This window comes from Pseudorca crassidens, chromosome 20, assembly GCF_039906515.1.
Source record: "Pseudorca crassidens isolate mPseCra1 chromosome 20, mPseCra1.hap1, whole genome shotgun sequence".
In the NCBI taxonomy this organism is placed as follows: Eukaryota; Metazoa; Chordata; class Mammalia; order Artiodactyla; family Delphinidae; genus Pseudorca; species Pseudorca crassidens.
The window spans coordinates 46851458-46872435 of record NC_090315.1 but is presented as its reverse complement, the minus strand read 5'-3'; the positions used below and the strand labels follow the sequence as shown (position 1 = coordinate 46872435).

The 20978-nt window shown below is 45.6% G+C and overlaps 1 long non-coding RNA gene and 1 pseudogene across 1 annotated transcript in view; both read right to left on the bottom strand.

Annotated features, from left to right (window-relative positions):
- The window catches only part of LOC137215117 (uncharacterized), a 1036631-nt gene that overhangs the window by 20662 nt on the left and 994991 nt on the right, over positions 1-20978 (bottom strand). The gene's annotated exons all lie outside the window — the stretch shown is intronic.
- On the bottom strand, positions 14709-14823 carry LOC137215818 (U6 spliceosomal RNA; annotated as a pseudogene).

Genomic DNA, 20978 nt, shown 5'->3' with positions numbered 1-20978 from the left:
CAGAAAGATCTGGAACTGGGCAAGAGCTTTGGAGCAAATTCACCAGGAGGGAAGCTGGAAGGTGGCCTGGTGCCCGACTTTTAGGGTTAATCTCCTGCATGCTCACTCCGATTTGGGGGAAACTCAAGGAGGATGTTTTCTCTTTCAAACATTTGAAAAAGCTATTTTCAGCTGTTTTTAGGAAGGGAGGAACAAGAGAATTCCTCTCTGAAACCACAAGAAACCTTCATGAATATGGCCAGAAATTGAAAGTAAATTTGTTATTATGCCGCTTACGTGATTCAGGCCTTTTCAGAGTCACCTGACGACCCTTCAGACAGGGAAAATCTGGACACAATAAAAGTCCCCTTAGAATGAAGTACCTCCGAATGTTGCCTACCTTAGTGTAACTGATGAAGCAATGCAACGCACAGCACTCCCATCATGGTTTTAGCATTTAAAATATAACACTGAATTAGATCAGTTTGAGAAATTAGCTCCAAACTATAGCCACAGTCGCTTGCCCATTGGAAGAATTTCTAGTAGCTGTTCTGTTCTCTGCCTTATAAAGACTCAGCTATGAGGGTCCAGGACTGCTGTAAGGGGAATGTTTTGTTGTTGTTCTTATTGCTAAATTGGGGAAAAGAAAAACTGGTTTTGTAACCGTACTGGCCTTATGAATTACCTGATAAACAACTCTGAGTAGTAAGACTGGAAATTCTCTTAAAAATTTTTGCACATTATTTGGTTACAGTCTCCATATGGCAAAAAAGGCGAGGAGAGAAAACCTTCCATTCCACGTCTCCACCGCCCCCCCCAACCACATATTTAATCCATGCGCTTATGTCAAACTTAATTACAGGACTTTTGGCATAAAATAACAGTCCACATCCTCAGAGAGAAGAACTTAAGCAGTTAATATGTGCGATTGAGCGAAATTGCTTTGCTGAATGTTTATGAGTAAAACCCAAGACCAGTGAAATGTGCTGATATTTTAACCCTTTCAATGCTGAACTTGTGCCAAGAGGCTGCGGAATTGGAAAAAAATACTAATTTCTCCTGAGCTGCTGTATATCGTATTTCCTGAAACTGAGAGCGTTAGGTAAGACAATTTTACGGCGCTTTCACAAATAGGTTTGTGGAAGAAAAACCATAAAGCTAGAACAATGATGGAACTTGTCCTCATCTCAGGTAACTGCAGGAATTCAACAGAGGAGCACCAAGTTTAAACCCATGTCCATTTCTGCAGAAAATCTTCTAGAACATCACAGCTCCCTACAAGAGGCAATTATTTTTGCCTTCACGTTTTTTCCAACCCCCTTGAAGCTTTTCAGACATTTCCCTTTTGCATTCATCCCCTGTTTAATGTGAATGGTTTTAAAATGTAGAGATTTTCCGACCCTAAAACCACTTTCTGTTTCCCACTGCCATCGTTGATGAAATACACTACCTCTGTTTAAACTTTCTTTTGTCTAAATCGTTCACGGTAAGACTTGCCTCTTTTAGACTAGAGAAACCTCTTAAAATAAAATCATCTGCTTAGTTTTCTTCTTTATCCAATGTCCTTTCTTAAGCCAGTGAGATTTGGAGCTACTTCTGACTTCATACTTCTTCTCATTACCTTTGTTTCAGAACACGGCCCTATTACCTACCACCTGCACAGTAAATGCCAGCCTTTTAACATTCTCTTTTCTGAAGCTTCTCTGCACTTAAATGTTCCGCAGAGCCTGAATTCTCTCCAAACCCAATTCCCCCACCCCTAAACTTTTTTTTAAAAATTAATTAATTAATTTGTTTGTTTTTGTCTGTGTTGGGTCTTCGTTGCTGTGCGCAGGTTTCCTCTAGTTGCGGTGAACGTGGGCTACTCTTCATTGCGGTGCGCGGGCTTCTCGTTGCGGTGGCTTCTTTTGTTGCGGAGCACGGGCTCTAGGCACGTGGGCTCAGTAGTTGTGGCTCGCGGGCTCTAGAGCGCAGGCTCAGTAGTTGTGGCGCATGGGCTTTGTTGCTCCGCAGCATGTGGGATCTTCCCGGGCTCGAACCCGTGTCCCCTGCATTGGCAGGTGCATTCTTAACCACTGAGCCACCAGGGAAGCCTCACACCCCTAGACTTTTAGGGGCGTATCCAACACATGTCCCAAGGATGACAGGATGCAACTGCATCATCTTTGCCTACAAAACATTCTGTGGGCTGCTAAAAGAGCTCCAGGGTTTAGCAATGCTGCCCACCATTTTGCCTCACACCTCCTCTCCCTCTAAAGCCTCTTTCTCATCCCACTTTCATGACTCCTTGGTGCATTTGTAGCTTTTCATTTCATTGGCTTGCATCTGTGCTTGCTATTTCAAAATGCCCCTGGAAGTGCATCTGCTGCCTTATCTGCTTCTCCAAACTTCATTTGGGTTATATTTTACACTTATTTTCAGAGCTCTTGTTTGGTTTGGCACATTAGAATCCCAGCCTTGAGATGGGTACAACAATGTTATGGTGTTGAAATTAGAGGATATTTGTGAAAGTACCTGGCACAGTGCCTGATCCATAGAAGACATCCTATAAAAGTTAATTCATGGGTTCATTGATTCCTTTGTTCGTTCATTGGATACTGAGCACTTAATGCATAAAACACTACATGGTAATAATACTTTGAATCATGCTAGCTGCTGGGGATTCAGATATGAGAGACCCTACATTTGCTAAAATAGTTCCAGAGAGGTGAATGCCATGCTCTGATTACTTTCTACATTTCAAGCCCTGCACTAGGAACTTCACACACAACTAACAACCTAGAAGTGAGAGATTATTACCTCTTGCATTATTTTTGATGCAGATTATCAATATGTAGGTTTGAAGGTCATACCTCCAGAACTCTTCTAGTCTCGAAGTGAAATATTTGAGTAATGCATAAAAGTGATGCCCAATATGGTGGAGACTCGTGGACTCTATATAAATGGACTTCTTTGCCTACTTCCTATTCATCATTCAGGTCCTAGATTAACGTTGCTTTATTAGGGGGGCTTTCCCTGACTCACCCAAATAGAAATTAGTCCTCCTTGTACTTTCTCCTACACTGTGCACTTTCCCTTTGTAGGTACTCACTACAATCTGTAGTTATGGATTTATTGCGGGATTATCCCTTTCGTGTCTGTCTCCCTCGGGACGCTGTAGGTAAGCTCCAGGAAGGCAGGGACCTTATCCCTTTTGTTCAATACTCTATACACAATCTCTAGCACAGTGCCTGGCATGTAGTAAGTGTTCAATAACATTTGGTGAGTGATTATTAATGTCATAATAACACTGATTACAAAAGTGCAGACAGTCCACGCACTGTTTATTTTTCACTTTGGAATCAGCCGCCTAACTTTTTGAGGCATCTTTCCCTTACTCGTGACTTCTATATGGCATATTATTGAACCATTTGGCGGCTCCAATGGCTGGCTGTGGAGAAGGGGACAGAAGCAGTTGGTTGCTTTTACCCCCAGGACAAAAGCTGATGGCAATGGGAGAAGAAAGGCTGAGCTAGGAAAGGTCAAATATCAGACAAGTCCGGGAGGTGGGGAAAGCTGGACTTGGGAAGAGAGTGACCTTGGTGTCTTCCTGTCCTTACTTCCCGTCTCCCCAGGAAGTGTCAGTCAGAGATTTTCAGGAAAGGGTGTTGTCATGGTAACCTGAGTTGGCTCTTCCCCTCCTGGCTGTATGGGGACAAGTGCCCTCGTGTGCCCCGGCTGTCCCCATGCTGGGGGGAAGGCAGTCACTTTGAGGTTTCAGATGCATCATGGAAAATCCAGAGCAGACAAGGTCTGCCACGACAGACCCAACTGCAGCACGTGGCAAGGATTCAAGCCCAGGATGCAGTAGAGTCGGTTCTTGAACTAATTAAAATTTAATCCACTAACGCTATTTTCTCGACAATTTGGGAACCCTCTCTTGACTTTTGCAAGTTCCAAAGAGCCTCTAAAATAGAGGACGCTATATTTTTTGCACCTTTCTCTCTGTGTATTAGATTTCAGACCCAAAAGAGCACTTCGGAAAGAGGGACTCTAGATAAAGTAATCGTAGAATTTATTATCCAAACTGGGACAGCTTGGAGAGTGGAAAGCACTATTAATAATCGCACTGGGACAACAGCTATCAGCTGGGCTGTCCTGGGCAAAATGGGATGTGCGGTCAAGAAAACTCTAGGGTCAAGAACAGATTAAATGCATTCCCGGGGTTGAGAATCCTGGCAGTCAGGGCTATGTCTGTGTGAACCCCCGCCTCAGAGAGTGTCTGGTATACAGTAGGTGCTCAAACTTATTAATCGAATGAGTAGATCCAAAGTTGTCCTCGGTGTGCTTTCTGAACAGAAATTGATATGGGGTCCACGAACCTCGGTCAAATAGACCCAGGAGTGACACTACAAGGCGTGGTCTGTGTTCTCCCCAAAGTAGGCAGGTACCAATGCATAAGTAGATGTGTATTCTGTGTTTACCCATCCCTAACTGTTAGCAGTTAATTGCCTTCTGTTGACCCACCCTGGGGGGAAATGGGAAGCAGTTCTCGACATCTGCATGTGTGCACTGTCTGCCTACTTACTTTGCTAACACGCATGCATGGGTCCCCATTTCCTAAAATCCATGCGACTGTGCCCTGATTTTATAATATATACGTAACGGGCGCCATACTTTGGGGTCTGCTCCGCAAAAATGGGCTTCTCAGGATTCCCTTCTGCGTCAGCCAGAGATGCCGGTCGCAGCCTGGGGCCTGCCCAGACTTGCTTGGCCACTCTTGTTCCCACCCCTCCTCCACCAGCCTGCCTGGTTCTTCAGGGAGAGTGCAATGGTCCACTGACCTCTGGGGAGCAAAAGGGCATGTTCAGCTTTCTTAAAGGTTATGGACACTCTGAATGACAGCAGAGCCCATGCTTCCAATGGCAAGGCCAGCAGTCCTGGAGAACAGGGGCGAGGCCTGGACGTGCCTCCTGGTCCGCTTTTAGCCTTGCCCTGGAACTGACCAGAATCGATGCCCTCCTTCCTCAAGGCCTGCCGAGCGCTTCGTCTTCTTCCCATGTCTTGGGAGAGATCCGTCTCCTCTGACAAACTCAAGATTCCAGGCCGAACTTTCCCATGCCACCGTCCCTCAAAATAGCCCAAGCTGAGCTGTATTTATAGCCGTGTGAGACTCTAATGGGCCAATTTGTTTGAATTTCCACTGCTTTTGTGTTGAACATACCCCTCACCCGTGGACGGTCTCTTTAGGCTTTTATTGATGGGGTGTGTTAGGGTAGAGGGGGCCATGTTCAAGATGGTAGCTGTATAGAGCACGGGGGCTGTTTTGCATATTTACTGTTCTTTCAAGCCAGTTTTTGGAGAGAGAGAAAGAGACAGAGAAAGAGGTTTCTGTAAGTAGCCCGGACAATGAGAACAAGCCCGGCTGTATGCCAAGCACGGGATCCCGGCCAAAACACATATCATTAGCTTGGACCAGCTATAAGCAAGGAAATGAGAAACATATGTTGGAGAGCAAGGTTAGGAGTGAGAGACTATGGGTCAGTGACAGTCACCCTAAAACTTTTCCCTTGTTCTTCAGCTGTGGCCTGGCGGTGTCAAATGTCATTTCGACTGCCTTGATTTCTCATGGTGGGGCTGCCTGAATTTTGTTTGGTTTGGTTTTTTTTTTCTTCCTCCCCCTGCCGTTTCCTGATGGGAGTTCTTTTGGGGAGGGAAAAAGGCAGCAGGCGGGGAAGGGCTGGTGTGATAGTTTTTCTCAGTTCTGGGAAAATCACAACCTTGTTTCCCGTGATGCTCTTGGAAATTCCTCACTTTCTCTGAAATTACGGTGTCTCTCGGTTTGGGATTTGGACTCGGTTCGTGAGGGAAGAAAGAGGGGAGGGCTTTGAAAGCATTTCTTGCTGTTTCTTTCTTAAATATAATTAGACGTGCCTCATTACCTCACACTGAAGGACTTTTGTACTTTTTCCGAGCTGCGTTTCCTGAGATCTTCGATGGGCCGCGGCTTGTCGTATCCTCTGTCATTTTATCATCTTAGCAGCTATTTTTTCCCCCCCGACACGTCTGTCCTCTCCTCTGGCTCTCCCTGAGCTATCTGGACTTGATTTGCTGGTCTGGAGGCCACGCCCGGGGAGTCTGATGGGGCCCCGTGCTGGGTGACAGGCCTGTATTCCTTCAGCCCTTCCTGGCTTCCCTGGCCTCCACCGCATTCGTTTTCCTTAAAGTTTTCCCCGGACAGTTTGCTAACAAGGCTGTGCTCTCTTCCATTCCAGGGTCAAGACCCCTGTTCTCTATAAAACCCAGATGAAGAACTGTATCACATGAAACTCAGAGGCGGTCTCTGGAGAACCAACTGTGGCTACTGTTCTGAAGCCAAGGACGGTTCCAGGCGGCCGCCTGGAAAACTCACCAGGCTCTGACGCCCAGTTTTGGCTACAGTCACAAGACAGCCATGGGTACGCCCCACCCATCCTGCTAAGGAACTGTCATGCAAGTGGGTGCGTGGGGCTGGTGCAGTGAGCTGGGGGGAAAGGGTCCCCCGTAAACCCTCCCGGCCATTCTTTCTAACACTTGGGGAATGGTGTTGCGGTGGAAACCATTTCAAGTAATTAAAACATTTGGTCCCGGTTTATCCTTTGCTTCCTTCTTCAGGCCTTGTTCTGAAAATAAACTTTGCTCTGAGTTTCCGGGCTCCTAAAATTCCCAAGTGTGTGAGTGGCCTTGGGCAGAGCTAATGATTGGCTTGAGGTTAGCTGGTCCTGCTTTCCCCAGGTGAGCTGTCTTCACATCTTAGTTTTCTCCTTCTTCTTTTTTTTTTTTTTTTCCTCTCTCTCTCTTTTTCTGGGTAGCAGGTCTCTCTCCTCTGCATAGAGACAAGCCTTACTTGCTGACTGTTCCTGAGTGCTCAGCGGATCAGTGGTGTGTGTGTATGTGTGTGTCCATTTGACAAAAAAACAAGAGAGGAATTAGGGCGGCCAAACCACAACATGCAGGCAAAGGGTATTTAAGTCAGATTGACAGTGAGTCGGGATCCCGGTTAGGTGCCTGAAAATCTCCCAATTTCCAAGTCTCTCTTTCTCAGCTCTCTCTCCCTCTCTCAAATGTCAACACAGCAAGAACATGCCTCGAAGCTACGACTTCCCACCATCTCCTCTACCACCTGCCTGGCCCAACCACATCCATGCTTGCCTGGAACCCGAAGCCCTTCTAAATGGTCCCTCTGTTTCCTCTTTTGCCCTGTTTCAGTCCACTCATCAATGAACAGCCAGAGGGATCATTGGAAAACCCAAATCAGATGAATCCCATTGCCCTGCTGAGAACCCTACTGGGTGGGCCCTGCCCACTTCTCCAACTTGATACTGAGCCATCTCTCTTTGGTCCTTCATGCTCCAGACACGCTAGCCTCATTTTCCTCACCAATAAAGTAGGAACAACAACAATGTCTACTCAAAGGGTTGGGAGGAGTAAATGCTTTAACACACAAAGCACCTAAACCAGGGTCTGACTGTGACAGGGGCTCAGTAAATGGAAGTGCCGCTCCATTTACCTCTTTGAATTTGCCAAGAACGTCCCTGCTTTGAGGGCTTCACAAACACCCGCCATTCATGTTTTTATATCTGTAAGGCTGTTTCTTTCTTAGCCTTCAGGTTTAAGTTTAAACGTCAACTCCCCTAGAGATCTTCTCTAACCAGTCTATTCAAATAGGTTCCCATCCTTTTAACCCCTCACCCTATTATTTTCTCCTGTAATAGCCTATTTGTTTCCCTCACACCACTTTTTCCCACTTGTCATTACATATTATTTGTTTACCTGTGGGCAGGGTTAGGTCTGTACATCCTGATCTAGGACAAGAAACATTTGCTGAATCAATGAGTAAAGGAATGAATCAAACTCCTAACATTTCCTCTTCTGATACCAGAGCCACCCTCAAGCCACCTTGTCTCCTGGGCCACACTCCTCTCCAATTCCTATATTTATTTATTTATTCTCTCATCCTTTTGCCAGTATTGACCCTGGGCTCTTGGCGACAGAAACTCTCTGAATCCTGCAGGGGCTGCCACATCCCTCCACCACCACTCCATTCTCTTCTCTTGCCTGTGGGCCAGTTTCTCCAATGAAAGGCTCACACTTTCATTTATATGTAAATAATAAATAATAGAATACGCAATGCCCAGAGTGAGTTCTATGACTAATAACTCCTCATCGGCCAAGTTAGAAGGGTTTGGGGATGAATTAACTCATCGTCTACCATTAAGAGATCAATGTCTATGCAATTACTCCATGAATACCCAAGATCAGGTATCTTACCGCCCCACCAGAAAGCCTAAAGTGATAGTAGGAAACGATAGTCCCCATTTTTGATCCTTCTCACCACTCATTATGGGTGTCCATTGTATTATATAGAAACTGTGTAACGTGAGCTAAGACGCAGTAACCTGACCTGTCCTCGTGAATCTCACTTTCTCTCTCATAGCCAAGAACACTAAGAGGAAAATGTCCTCGCCCAAAGTTTTTATTGTTTATTGACTGATAGCCTGTCTTTTTTGGTTGTTGTTCTTAAGCCTCCGTGCACTTTACTGATTACTTCTCTGGAAATCTTTTTACTTTACCATTCACCAGATAGCTGCCACCTTTGGGAAAGAAGGTGGCAGTGTGATGGAATGTAGGCTTGATACAAACTGAGCTTCCAGAAGAGTCTTCATATTGAAGCGCTGGTGCAGCCCCACCCTGCAACCTAATGCGCTACGAAGGCAATGATGTAATCATAAGAAATAGCACAAGGCTGCCATCAGAGGCATTCTTTTCATCCAACAGAATAAGCCTGAGGACAACTGTCTTCATCATTTCATTCCTGGCCCCACCTGCATTTGCACCATTGGTGTGACTCAGTCGTGGAAACACGTCTACCACCACATTTGAGAGACTCTGTTCCCTTAATGTGACCTGAAGGTGAAATCTGTATATCCCCCAGACTAAACTATTCAGTGATTTGAGTTGTTGAGAAAAGTCCAAATAGTTATTAATTCCCTTAAGAAGAAGAAAATAAAGATCTCTTCCATTATACGCAAAAGAGATTCCACTGGTTTATATTGTGTTGGCCGAAAAGTTCATTCGGTTTTTCCGTAACACCTTACAGAAAAGCCCGAATGAACTTTTTGGGCAACCCAACATATATGTTTGGATGGGTAGCAGATAAAATGATTTTACTGAAATGAATTTTCTAGAATTTCATAGTGGGAACTTTGGGAACGAAAAAGAATGCTGATGGTAAAGAGAAAGAAGAAAATGTTTCTTTAGTGTGATATATATCATTATAACGGCACCTTAAATTCAGAGATTACCTCTATTTGAAAGAATATGAAACATTATGTACACAGTATTGTAAACCTCAAGAATACAAGTATCCTTACTTTAAAGATGGGAAGAATGGATTCATAGATGAGTCTTCCCCCAGATACAGAACTTTGGAGGAAAGCCAACACGGCTATATTGCCATTCCAGAGCCCTCTGTGTTTCCACAGATCTCAGGCTAGACCAAACAATTTTTTTTTTTTTGGTATTAGACTTGAATCAAAGAGGCAGCCAGGTTGTAGTTAACTCAACAAATAAATGTTGATTAAGTGTCTACTATGTATAAAGAATACGAAAGGCACAGGCCTTGTTCTCAAGGAATTTGTAACTTAGTGAAGGAGACAGACGTATAAACTAAATGTAATATAAAGCACTATTAAATTAAAGCCCTGAGAAAGGAGTATTGGCAGCTAGCTGTGGAGACATCATAGGGATGGAGCTGCTCCGGTTGGGGGCTGCTTATAACAATCAGAAAGAGAAAGAGCCATTGGTAGAATCAGGCCACTTCCCTAGTAGGCACCAGGGAACCCTTCTGACTGGTGGAGATTTCCTCTTTGTTCTGAGCTGAAACCTACCTGTCTGTAGGTAGATATCTGTAGGTATCCACCATGTGCTTCTAGCTGTATCCTCTAAAGCAATGTAAATTATTGTAATCCCTCTCGTATGTACCTGCCCTCACAATTCTAAATCTGGATGACATTTCTCTCCCCTTTCCCAGCGTGCCTTCCTTCCCAAAGACTCCTTTGCCTTCTATTTCTGATTAAACATACCAATTTCTTCAACTCTTTCACCTAGGGCATGATTCCCAAATCTTTCACTATCTGGGCATTCTTCTCTTTACACTTTCTACTTTATTCATGTCCATCCTTAAAATTGGCATTGAAAACTGAACACAGTACTTTAGATATGTGTTGACCAGTGGGTCGCTTTCTTCCCTTGTTATCCATCCATCCATCCATCCATCCATCCATCCATCCATCCATCCATCCATCCAAATGACACTTAAATAAGCTTCTGTGATAGGAGACACTGTTCTAGTTACTACAGGGGATAAAAAGATGAAAAACTTCAATGAAAGTCAAGTCTAGTGAGATGATGACTGGAGGAAACCATATTCCTACCAACACAGCCTAAGCTTTCATTAGTACTTTGGCAGCCGTGGATCACACAGTTAGCATCTACTGAGTTTGTGGACCCCTAAATTTCTAACAAAGTCTCGCAAAACTTACTCTTAAACAGATTGCCCTTGTTCAGTGCACTGGCATTTGATTTGGGGAACTAAAGTTCAGAACGTTCCATTGATTCTGGCCTTTGAACTTTCAACCCGTTATTTCAGTTTATTGAGATCTTTTGGGAATCTAGACCCTGTCCTCCAAACATCAAGCCTTTCCTTTTAGTTCTAGTCCACCTACGAACACCAGTAGCTTAGTCCGGAACCCTGGAGCATATCAAGCCAGCTTTGAATCCATCCAGCTCTATGACTAGCAAGGCCTCATTTCTTTATCTTGGCTATCAAGGAGATCATTTTTGGTCAAATGTGATATTGAAATCAAAATACAGTGGGCCCAAGGAATTTTTTTTTTTTTTACCAATTTACTAGTATAAATACTAAATAAATAAATGCATTAATAAAAAGTAGAACTGAATACCAGGCCTTTTCCAACCCCGTGTTTACAGAGCGATCAATCCACTAATGTGGAAATTGGCAGCTCCAGAAGGTTTGGGATAGAGGATCTCCCTGTTCAACTCAGAGACACTAAATCAGCGGATTAAGTCTCCAAACTGTCTCTGGGCCTTGAGAGGATAACAGTGTTCTTTATAAGCATCTTGAATTTCTACTTTAAAAATGAAATCCACTGGGTCCTATTAGTCTGTGGTTTGTCTGCTCTGGTTTTTGCAAACTTGAGATGGGCTTGCATCGTGATTGGTTACAATATTCTGCTCTTTGGAAGGGGGAACCCACTGACCCCTGACTGCAGCCGGTCATACAGAGAGTGTCAGAGGCGGACCAATCACCTAAGAGGATGGAGAAAAATCAAACAGAGGCCGGGCACAATGAGGGGAAAAAACACACAGCAGGCCCAGCTTTAGTTCCACTGCTTGAATTACCACTGTGTCAATAGAAGGTGATAAATCAAGGGAGATATTTACTGATTAAAATTACATACTCCTATGGGAAACTGTATAAACAGATTGAAGAACAAAGCCTTCAGGGACTGAGCTAGCTGAATCCATCCAGGCTTTGGCCAGTCGTTTCTGGCTCCAGCCAACTCTTGGACCCAGGGGTCATCGAGAGAGCAAGTTGCTCCATGAAATCAGACTTGCTATGCACAGATCCAAATATTTGTAGGGAAGATTTAAAGCCACGTTGGGAAGAGATTCAGGACCCAGATCCATTCACAAGGGATCCTCTTATTTCATTCTTCTTTTTTTTTTTTTTGCTTTTACTCTCAAGTCTGGTCTAGACTCACTACAAGGATCCAGATCACCTGGTCTCTGTGCCCTGCCTGCCAGCGGAGGTCATGAGGCCACAGATGCTGAAGGGACGGCATAGGAGACATGAGTGGGCATGAAGCCCACTCCCACAGGGAGACTGGGGGTGGCAACCGTTGCTAATAAGCTTTTTTTTTTTTTAACATTTATTTATTTATTTGGCTGCACCAGGTCTTAGTTGCAGCATGCGGGTTCTAGTTCCTTGACCAGGGATGGAACCTGGGCCCCCTGCATTAGGAGCATGGAGTCTTAACCACTGGACCACCAGGGAAGTCCCAGCCAATAAAATTTTTCTGCCAACCCACCCCATCCACCCTTTTGGGCATATTCATATTGGTGTTGCCAGGGCAACAAGAGCTCTGGTCTGCCATCCTGGTCTCCCCAGGCGCATTGCATGGTCAGTGTCATCCTGCTTCTTTATATGGGGATCTTCTTTAGTGAGAGAAGTGCTTATGGGAATGTCTGGAGCAATTTGTGTAAGGAGGGCCTAAAGCGAGGTTGCAGTTTCGTTTTCAGAGCCATCTCTTTATGCCAGCTCTTCCTGTGGGAGTGAGACCGTCACCCCAAACCCCTCTGTTCTGATGGGGGCAGCACAGGTTTCCACCTGATGGATGGGGAAGCCCTCAGGGGGCTGCTGAAATCACCACTGGCTGCGTTATCTATGAGCAGTGTCGGGGTGAAATTCTGCCCTTCTAACCCAAGTTCCATTTCTTTCCTTTTGTGCCCTTGGCTGTGAATATGCAATTATCACTCAAAGGGAATTGGGCAAAACTGCTCTGGGATAAGTAGGCTTTGATGATTGGGGAGGAGGGAGGTGATCATCTATACGAGGTCAATATGTCACAGAAGTGTGTTGGAGGCATAATTCCTATTAGGGCCACCATGCATGGTTGGGTGTTTTGTGGGTTTTGTAAACGTGCCTGGCTGAGGGGACAATTGGGGGCTGAAACCAGCTGATGTTCTATCTGCCAAGCTGTCTCGCAGAGTGCCCGGACACAGGGCGGTGTCCAGATGGAAGGGCAGGTAAATTTATCTTCATACACGGGAAAAGTTGGTCCTTCAGGCATGCAGTCCATGGGCTTTTGTCTACCCAGTGTGGCCACCTTTTCCTAACTACAGCATTTAGGAGTTCATACTTTGCCTTTTAAAAGGCAGCGGTGGCTAATAAAACGCCTGTATAATTACCCTGGCTCACTCTCTTGTTCTTTCCCAACTGGGTTACTGTAAAGTGAGGTGAGCGCCCCTTCGTTTTTTTCCTCCCTGAAGGGATTTGTCAAGCATTCCCTGTCCGCGTGAACTCTATTCCTGGGGTGTCACTGAGCCCTTCTCTTTCTACCGGCCTCCAGAGATGGTTGGTGTTACAGCTCAGACATCACACACCGTTCTTAACTTCTGGAAAACTCTGAGACGTCCTTTTCTTTTCTTTGAAAAGGAAGTTATGTTTATAGCCGCTGCGCTTGACTGCTCTGCCCCTTGGAGCCTCCTCTGAATGGTTTCCAGTGTGTTCGCTTATCTCCAAATGGAAGCACGTTTTGGAGATGGGGAGAAATTAATAACGATTTCCCAAGCTGAGGAGGTGAAGTCGGCTGTCGCAAGCCATGGGGGCGCTCTGATCTCGTTCTTCTGCTCGGCTTGAAGAAAAATCTCTCTTTGCCCTGGAATACCATGGCCTGGAGGCCTTTAAATTAAAAACAGTTGTGAAACTGGCAGCAATTTAGAACTTATGCCAGTGCATGAATCCGTAAAGAGCAGGGCCTCAGGGATGCAGGTCATGTGTCTGTAAAGAGGCCTGCTTTGTATCCTTGGTTGTTACTAAGGCAAGCCTTTGGCCTACCACTTCTTTTCTCTCACAGGGGGAATGCTGGCTCCTTGGGGTTGTTTCCCACCCTTCCTTCTGACTTAACCTCCCGCCTGGTCCCCGTCCTGGGGTTCTAGGGTTTGCCCCGTGCATGGGGGTGCCGTCAGGGCCTGGTGTTTCTCAGTGTCTCCCAGGTCAGGGACAGAAGCGTCCAGACAGTGGTTGATGCCTCCCAAGAACACAGGGTGACCAGGAGACAGCATGGCAAGGGCTAGAGAAGACAATGTAGCTACAGAGGAAGCCCCCGCGGACAACGTGAATCCAAGCCTGCAAAGCCAAACACCGTTTTATGGAAGATATTTCTGTTAACTCCCAGAGAAGGTAGCGGAAATGCCAGACAATAAAATAGCAAGTTGAGGATGGGCCAGTAAAATCCCTCCTTAGTGTTTACGGCCTGACTGCTTTGAAGCCAGGAGGCGAGCTTGGTCAGAGGAAGGGGTGTGAGCCTCGAGGGTGGTGGACAGACAGAACCTTAACTCTTTTCCCCACAAAAATCTTCCCACTGACACTTTCTCTAGCATTTTGCCTCCTCCAGTGCGGTGTTCTTGTGCAGAGGGTCCCAGAACATCCTAAGTTATATGGCATCATTAATTAAAAAGTGAAATCCACCTATAAGGACAAAGAAGCCCAAGGACGCGATATCAGTTAATCCTATTTGGCAGAAAAAGAATTCACACTTAAATCTGAAAACATAATTATTTCCTTAAGTCACATTCAGAGTTGTATTCAGCAGGTTATGCTGACAGTCATTGACTGACTGTCTCATATGTGTGGTAGCAGGGAATAGTTTGGTGGGGTCAGACATTACATACAAAGATAAGGGATCTGCATTGTTTCTTGTAGAGAATTGATTTTCTTTTTTTTTTTTAACATCTTTTGCTTTACAATGGTGTGTTAGTTTCTGCTGTATAACAAAGTGACTCAGCTATACGTATACATATATCCCCATATATCCTCCCTCTTGTGTCTCCCTCCCACCCTCCCTATCCCACCCCTCTAGGTGGTCACAAAGCACTGAGCTGATCTCCCTGTGCTACGCGGCTGCAAAAATATGGAACGCTTCACGAATTTGCGTGTCATCCTTGCTTCAAGTAGCAGGGGCCATGCTAAGCTTCTCTGTATCGTTGCAATTTTAGTATACGTGCTGCCGAAGCGAGCAGGAGAATTGATGTTTTAAGGCAAAGGGATGCCTGAGCAGAGCTGTGCTTTAGAAGAGCCATAGTAGAATAATTTTGAAGATACAGGTAATAGCTAATGTCTCTTGAACACTTACTGTGTGCCAGAATCCGGGTTATTTTATTACATGCATTCTCTTCTTAAATCTCCATACAACCTATGAAGTAGGTACTACTCTTGTCCTCATTTTACAGCTAGGCAGCCTGAAGCTCAGGGAGGTCCAAGGTCACACAGCTTGCAAGTGGTGGAGCAAGGATGAGACCCAAGTCTCAACAACTGCAGAGCGCACACTCCTAACTACTATAGATCAGGCCTAGTGTGTACATTGCTCATTGCATCAAGTGTCCAGGAAAACTTGTTTCCTTCGTGTAGAAGAAGGGGCAAACCTCTAGATTTGGAATTTTGAGATACAGATATCAGGGGTGCCAGATTTAGCAAATAAAAATACAGAACGCTTAGTTAAATTTGAAAAGTAGCTGTAACAAGCTTTTGCAACTTATTAAAGGTAGCTGAATACAGGACAGTTAAGGCACCCTGCATAAAGATGCAGGGCAAAAGTCACTACATGCTGGACACGGCCTGTACACAGAGGACGCTTAGCAGCCCCACCAGGTGTGCACCCTGGGTCTGTCACGCCACTTCTCTGCCATCTTGGGCAAACCCACCTCTCTTCACCTCATTCTTCTCAGCTGAAAAATGTGGATAATAATATCTAAGTGAGATGATATAAAATGTCTGGTAGAGTGCCAGGCATAGAGTAGGTGCTCAGTAAATGCTTTGTTGGTGAACTGGGCAACTGCCTAGTTTCCAGAGAAAGTTTTTTTTTTTTTTTTTTACATTCAGAAGAACACTTAACTCTTACTGAGTATTTTATTCATCAAAGACTTGGCCTTTTCTTCATGAAAAATATATCTTTTAATGGGGGTCATTTCTTGATGTTTCGTGTAGCCTGTATTTAAAAACATTAGCCATTTCCTCTAATAGGAAAGTTGCTACACAAGTGAAAAAAAAAATAAGGCAACAGAAACAATGCCCATTATATTATCTTCAAGCCTTTATTATGTAGGTATTAAATTTGAACTCAGAGGTCGTCACACTCTGAAAGTGTTTCCATCTGGAGCGCTCCATTCTCCATTCTGTCGGTTCAATTAAGCCTGAGAATTTAAATTATCTCCCTAACTCTAAAAATATGTATAGATACTTCTGAAAGTGGAAACGATTCCAGGGCTTAGAAGAAATGCTGTGGAGTGAATGTGCTCACAGCTCTCAGGCCAGGAGGGTTGACCCTTCCAGATCTTTGAAAGGTTGTGGAAAGACCGTAAAAATCAAATCAAATCAAGTCAAAATAGACAGCCTTTCTCTCAAGAAGAGCGTTTGGAAAAGAGGTGCAGGGATGGAAGACTCGTGTGTGAAAAAAACATACACACTCAGTGGGAAACATGTTTGTCTAAAAACATTAAATTAAAAACTCTGAGTGACAGCATTTCTTCCTTTCTTTCTCTCATTTCCAGTTCATTCTTATCAGAATTCTGTCAGCTCTCAAACTGACATTTTCCTGTTCTGATCTTTTCTCAGATAGTAAAGAGGGATTTTTATTTTTTTTATTTTTTTATGGGGCTGATGCAAACAGCAGATCCATCTACAGAGAAACGTCAAGGACGGTTTGGAGTCCTAAACCCTGACCCTCCTGCCCTCTCCTAACTAGCTATTGACATTGAACTTAAAAAAAGCGGCAATGCTGAGATGAGATAATGCTTTAAAGTGGAAGAGAACAGGGCTACAGGGAGGAAGTGGGGGGGGGGGGTTGGCAAGTGAATTTGCTGCTGGACCAAGCGTCAAACTTCAGGCTTTGAAAAGTTCAGTTTTGCTTCAAGTATCCGGGAAAGAAAATGGGCCTCATCCTTGAGAACAGGTATGGGGTTAGAGAGTCTCTTTGGAGGAAACTCTTATTCCAGGAAGTGTAATGTGGTCCCGTTTTCAAGATCTTTGGGGTCGATGAGCTGTCACATTGTTTTTTTTTTGTTTTTTTTTTTAATTTTATTTATTTCATTTATTTATTTTTGGCTGTGTTGGGTCTTTGTTGCTGCACGCGGGCTTTCTCTAGTTGCGGCGAGCGGGGGCTCTTCATTGTGGTACATGGGCTTCTCATTGCGGTGGCTTCCCTTGTTGTGGAGCACGGGCTCTAGGTGTGCAGGCTTCAGTAGTTGTGGCGCACAGCCTCAATAGTTGTGGCACGAGGGCTCAGTAGTTGTGGCTCACGGGCTTAGTTGCTCCGTGGCATGTGGGATCTTCCTGGACCAGGGCTCGAGCCTGTGTCCCCTGCATTGGCAGGCGGATTCTTAACCATTGCGTCACCAGGGAAGTCCTTGTCACACCGTTTTTGCACTGGACCCGTGAATGACTCCCTTTGCTCGTGTCCTGTAACAGAGTTGGGCTTTACAATGCACGCGTTTGGAATTTTTGATGTGAATATCTAAAGGGACTTTCTCCATCGTCTCAAAACGGAGAAGTAGAAAGAACACGGCTTGCATTCGATTCTGATCCCTTTGTTCTCTGGATTCTATTAGCTTTGGCTTCTGTTTACCCTCATTTAAAGAGTCTTCTTCCACCTGAAATTGTGAATGTGACCTGCTTCCTCCCTAGCTGGGAACAGAGATAAAAAGAGAAATGATTTCTCAGAAAAAACTTGACTGTGCTATTGTGAGCCATCTGTTCTTATTTTCCTATCACTGGGTCCTGAATGTTCTAGAATAAAGCCCTGGCATCTCTGAAAATGTTTCCTCCATTTCACCACTGGTTAGAAATGCGGTTCCGTGAACCCATGACCGACGCAGAATAAAATTTGTGAGAGAGAAGCTTGGATTCCTTGGGGGTAGGGTTTATTTCATTTTAAAATGAGTCCTGGTACACCTGGATTCTCTCTTCTCACCTTACGGCAATTTATTTACAGAGAGCCTGGTGCCTTGATACTTCCGAAAGGCAGGGTGTTACTCTGCTCACACAGAAAGAAGTGAGGAGTTCTCTAAATGTCTCCACTTTCTAGAAGCTGCTGGTGTCTTCTGGGCCGAGCCCTGGGGAATCCAAACCCTATCCAGGCATGCCAAAGGCCAGCGAGCAGCACGGAGGACTCTAATCACATGATCATTGTTCACGGCCATGGGCAGACACCACTATCTCTGTCTCCTTTATGTTCATTGCTTGAGACACTTGAAATTAGGCCTGACACAGCGCTAACAAATGTACTACAGGGAATGAGCCTGCACTGGGCCCTAGGGAATGATCTAGAAGGCTTAATAGGTCTTTTCCATCTTTAATTTCCACAGTTCTAAATATGCTGGCTGCTTAGAAAGCAGTAGATTGATTTCCGGGCACCCGGTTGGTTTTGAAAGCACTTAGTGGAGAGGATTTGGCTTTAGGTGGCCATACCCCTTGACCTTGACTTCAGTTTGGGCCTGGATTCTGAGAGCAGCCCTCAAGTAGCTCCTTTCACCTCCCTTCGGCGGAGAGCGAGTGGGCAAGGGGTGGTCCTAGGCTGCCCCCTGAGCTCATTAACCAGCCGCTATCATCCCTGTGCACTGGGGACTATGTCTTGTCTCTCCGGTTATGTATAAGCAGATCAGGGCACGGAAGCGGTGTTAGCTTGGCTCACCACTGCCGCACACCCCTCTGAAATAAGCCGAGCGTTCAGGTTGGATGGCCAGCCTTCCTTGGAGGAAGGCTTCTTGTGTCTTCTGAAGACGTGGTGAGTGCCACGATCACTCCTTGTCTAAGGTCAAGGGAACAAGTCTCACCTTAAAGAATGTATTGATAGCTTTCAAAGCGGGAAGCTGCTGAGATGCGCGGTAGCGTGACTTCATATCACGACGCAGCTGGTGGACTCATTTTGGAAGTGGCCGGTTGGGAGGGAAACTTGCTCTTTTTCTTTTGGTAATTGTTCCCATTGGTTTACCCTACCCCCATCCTCACCATGACGCAAGGAAGCAATTACAGGCAATAAAACAGACACAGCTAAGTCTAGGGAGAGGGGAGGGCCCTCGGAGGTTCCAAATTTTCTTTGAGCTCACACACAGATTGCCTTTTTCTGGACATGGGAAATAGGAACAATCTCAGCTTTTCCATCCATAAGACAGGGATCTTAATTATTGCTTGCATCACAGGAAACGTTATAAGGACTAACTAGCTAACATTTTTACCGTGATATGGAGATAAATATATATGAAGCGCACAGGATCTTTCATGATGGCTAAAAGTGCTCTTAAGAAGGAAACCCAGGCATTCACTCCCTTTGCATTTTCCATTTCAGGGTGAAATATACAGCTGGAAAAGCTACTTGTGACTGACAAAATGCTGGGACTAATCTCATGCTTTGAACTATTTCATCCAGAATTAAGGAGCCAGTTCCCAATTATTCCAACCTCAAGGTCACTCACTGAACCAGTACTTCAGGTAGAGGAGGATTACGTATGGGTGAGAGAAGAGAGGAGGCATGAGGACCACAGGGCAGAGGAAGGGAAGGGAGAAAGAGAAAGAACAGAGGAGTGAGGAGGGCTTGCATTACTTTTCTTGTAAAGTATCTGAATTTGAAATAATCATGGGTCAGGCTTGGTCATGCAGAAACGTGCCAACTCCTAGAGTCCTCCTCTTTGGTGTGCCACCCCCTACAGAAAGGAAGCAAATCCTGGAAAGGATCTTGCCTGCCTTGTGCCTGTCTGGTGGCTCTACCCAGCCTAGAGGTCACATTGAGAGGCATGGAAGAGGCAAGTACCTCTTCTTCCACCAGGCGTTTCATCAGGATTCTGTAAGCTTCAGATGTAACCCCTCTTAAAAATCTGAAAATGAAACGAGACACATTTCTGAGGTTGTCAGCAGGTAGATCCACTGGCTTGTGGTAAGTAATCTCTCTGGGAGGACGTCTTGGCTCTGATGTCTGTGTTGAACGTTCCGTGGCTCCCCCCGGCCGCCCCAGCGCAGGTCTATTCTCTGGGCGAGGAGGTGGTGATGATATTGCTTCTAACGACCAGACTGAAGCGTAGCCTCAGGCTGTCTTGCAAAGCCCCCTCCAAACAGCCTCTAATTAATTTTTATCCTGCCATCCCAATGAGTCCCGGGAGTGCAGCAACCCAACCAAAAACCCTCATCAAGTCATTTGGAGAAAGCTTTGACGTAACACTTGCCGATTTCAGATCTCTGAAAGAGAAACTGTGGCAGAAGAAACCCCCAACCCTCCCCTACACTCCTCCACCCTACTTGTTTCTTTTCTTTTCTTGTTTTCTTTTCAGTTTCTCGTCTTTTCTTTTACAGTGGCCATAAGTCAGACCTTTCTCTGGCTCCCTCCAGCCCATAGTTCTTTCAGCGAGAACCCTTGAGATATACATTCCTCCTGCTGATGGAGGAGAAACCCTAATTCTCTGGGGCCTGGGGCTGGTTCTCCCTCTGGGCTGCCCCAGGGATCCCAGCCACCTTTGGAGGGGAGGCTTACAGCCTCTCTGGCTTGCAGGGCGGCCAGGTCTCCTCTGGGCTGCGAAAACAGTCTTCAGTAGACATAATGCTGGAAACTGAGGGAAGGTTCCACAAAGAGGAATTTTACCCACTGAGCACATTAAAGACACGGCCTTCTACCCTCCCCCTTTGGAAGCGCTGCTGGCGGCAGCTCGGTGGCGCTGGCCGGCTGTCCATGCCGGGGGTCTGTGCAAAACTCCCGAAGGCCCCTGTTCAGGTGGCCTGTTTCAGGGATCAGAGACAGAAGGGCCCCTTCCGCCCTGGCACCGGCACGTGAGCCTCACTTGTTGCCTTCTATCCGGCTCAGAGTCCTTCCCAATCACCTTCTCCCACCAGCCTTTCAAAGCCCTCCCGGCCCCTCTGTTCATTCAGGATGCTTCTCCTGGGAACTCGGAATGAATGAAAATTTAGGAAGAGCGGCTGTTTGAAATGATGCATTCAGAGGTGCTGAAACCCAAACCACCCGCCGTCTGGGCTTCCTGGGTTTTCAGGACAAAAAGGTTGAGTGACTGTTCCCTTCCTGAGGTCTCAACAGAGGACAGTGATCTGGTGCCAGCGGCTCTGGTGTTAATTTCATGATCCCTGGGTGCCAGAGAAATTTCCTCAGGACCCGCTTGACTCGACAGCCCCTGAGAAATGG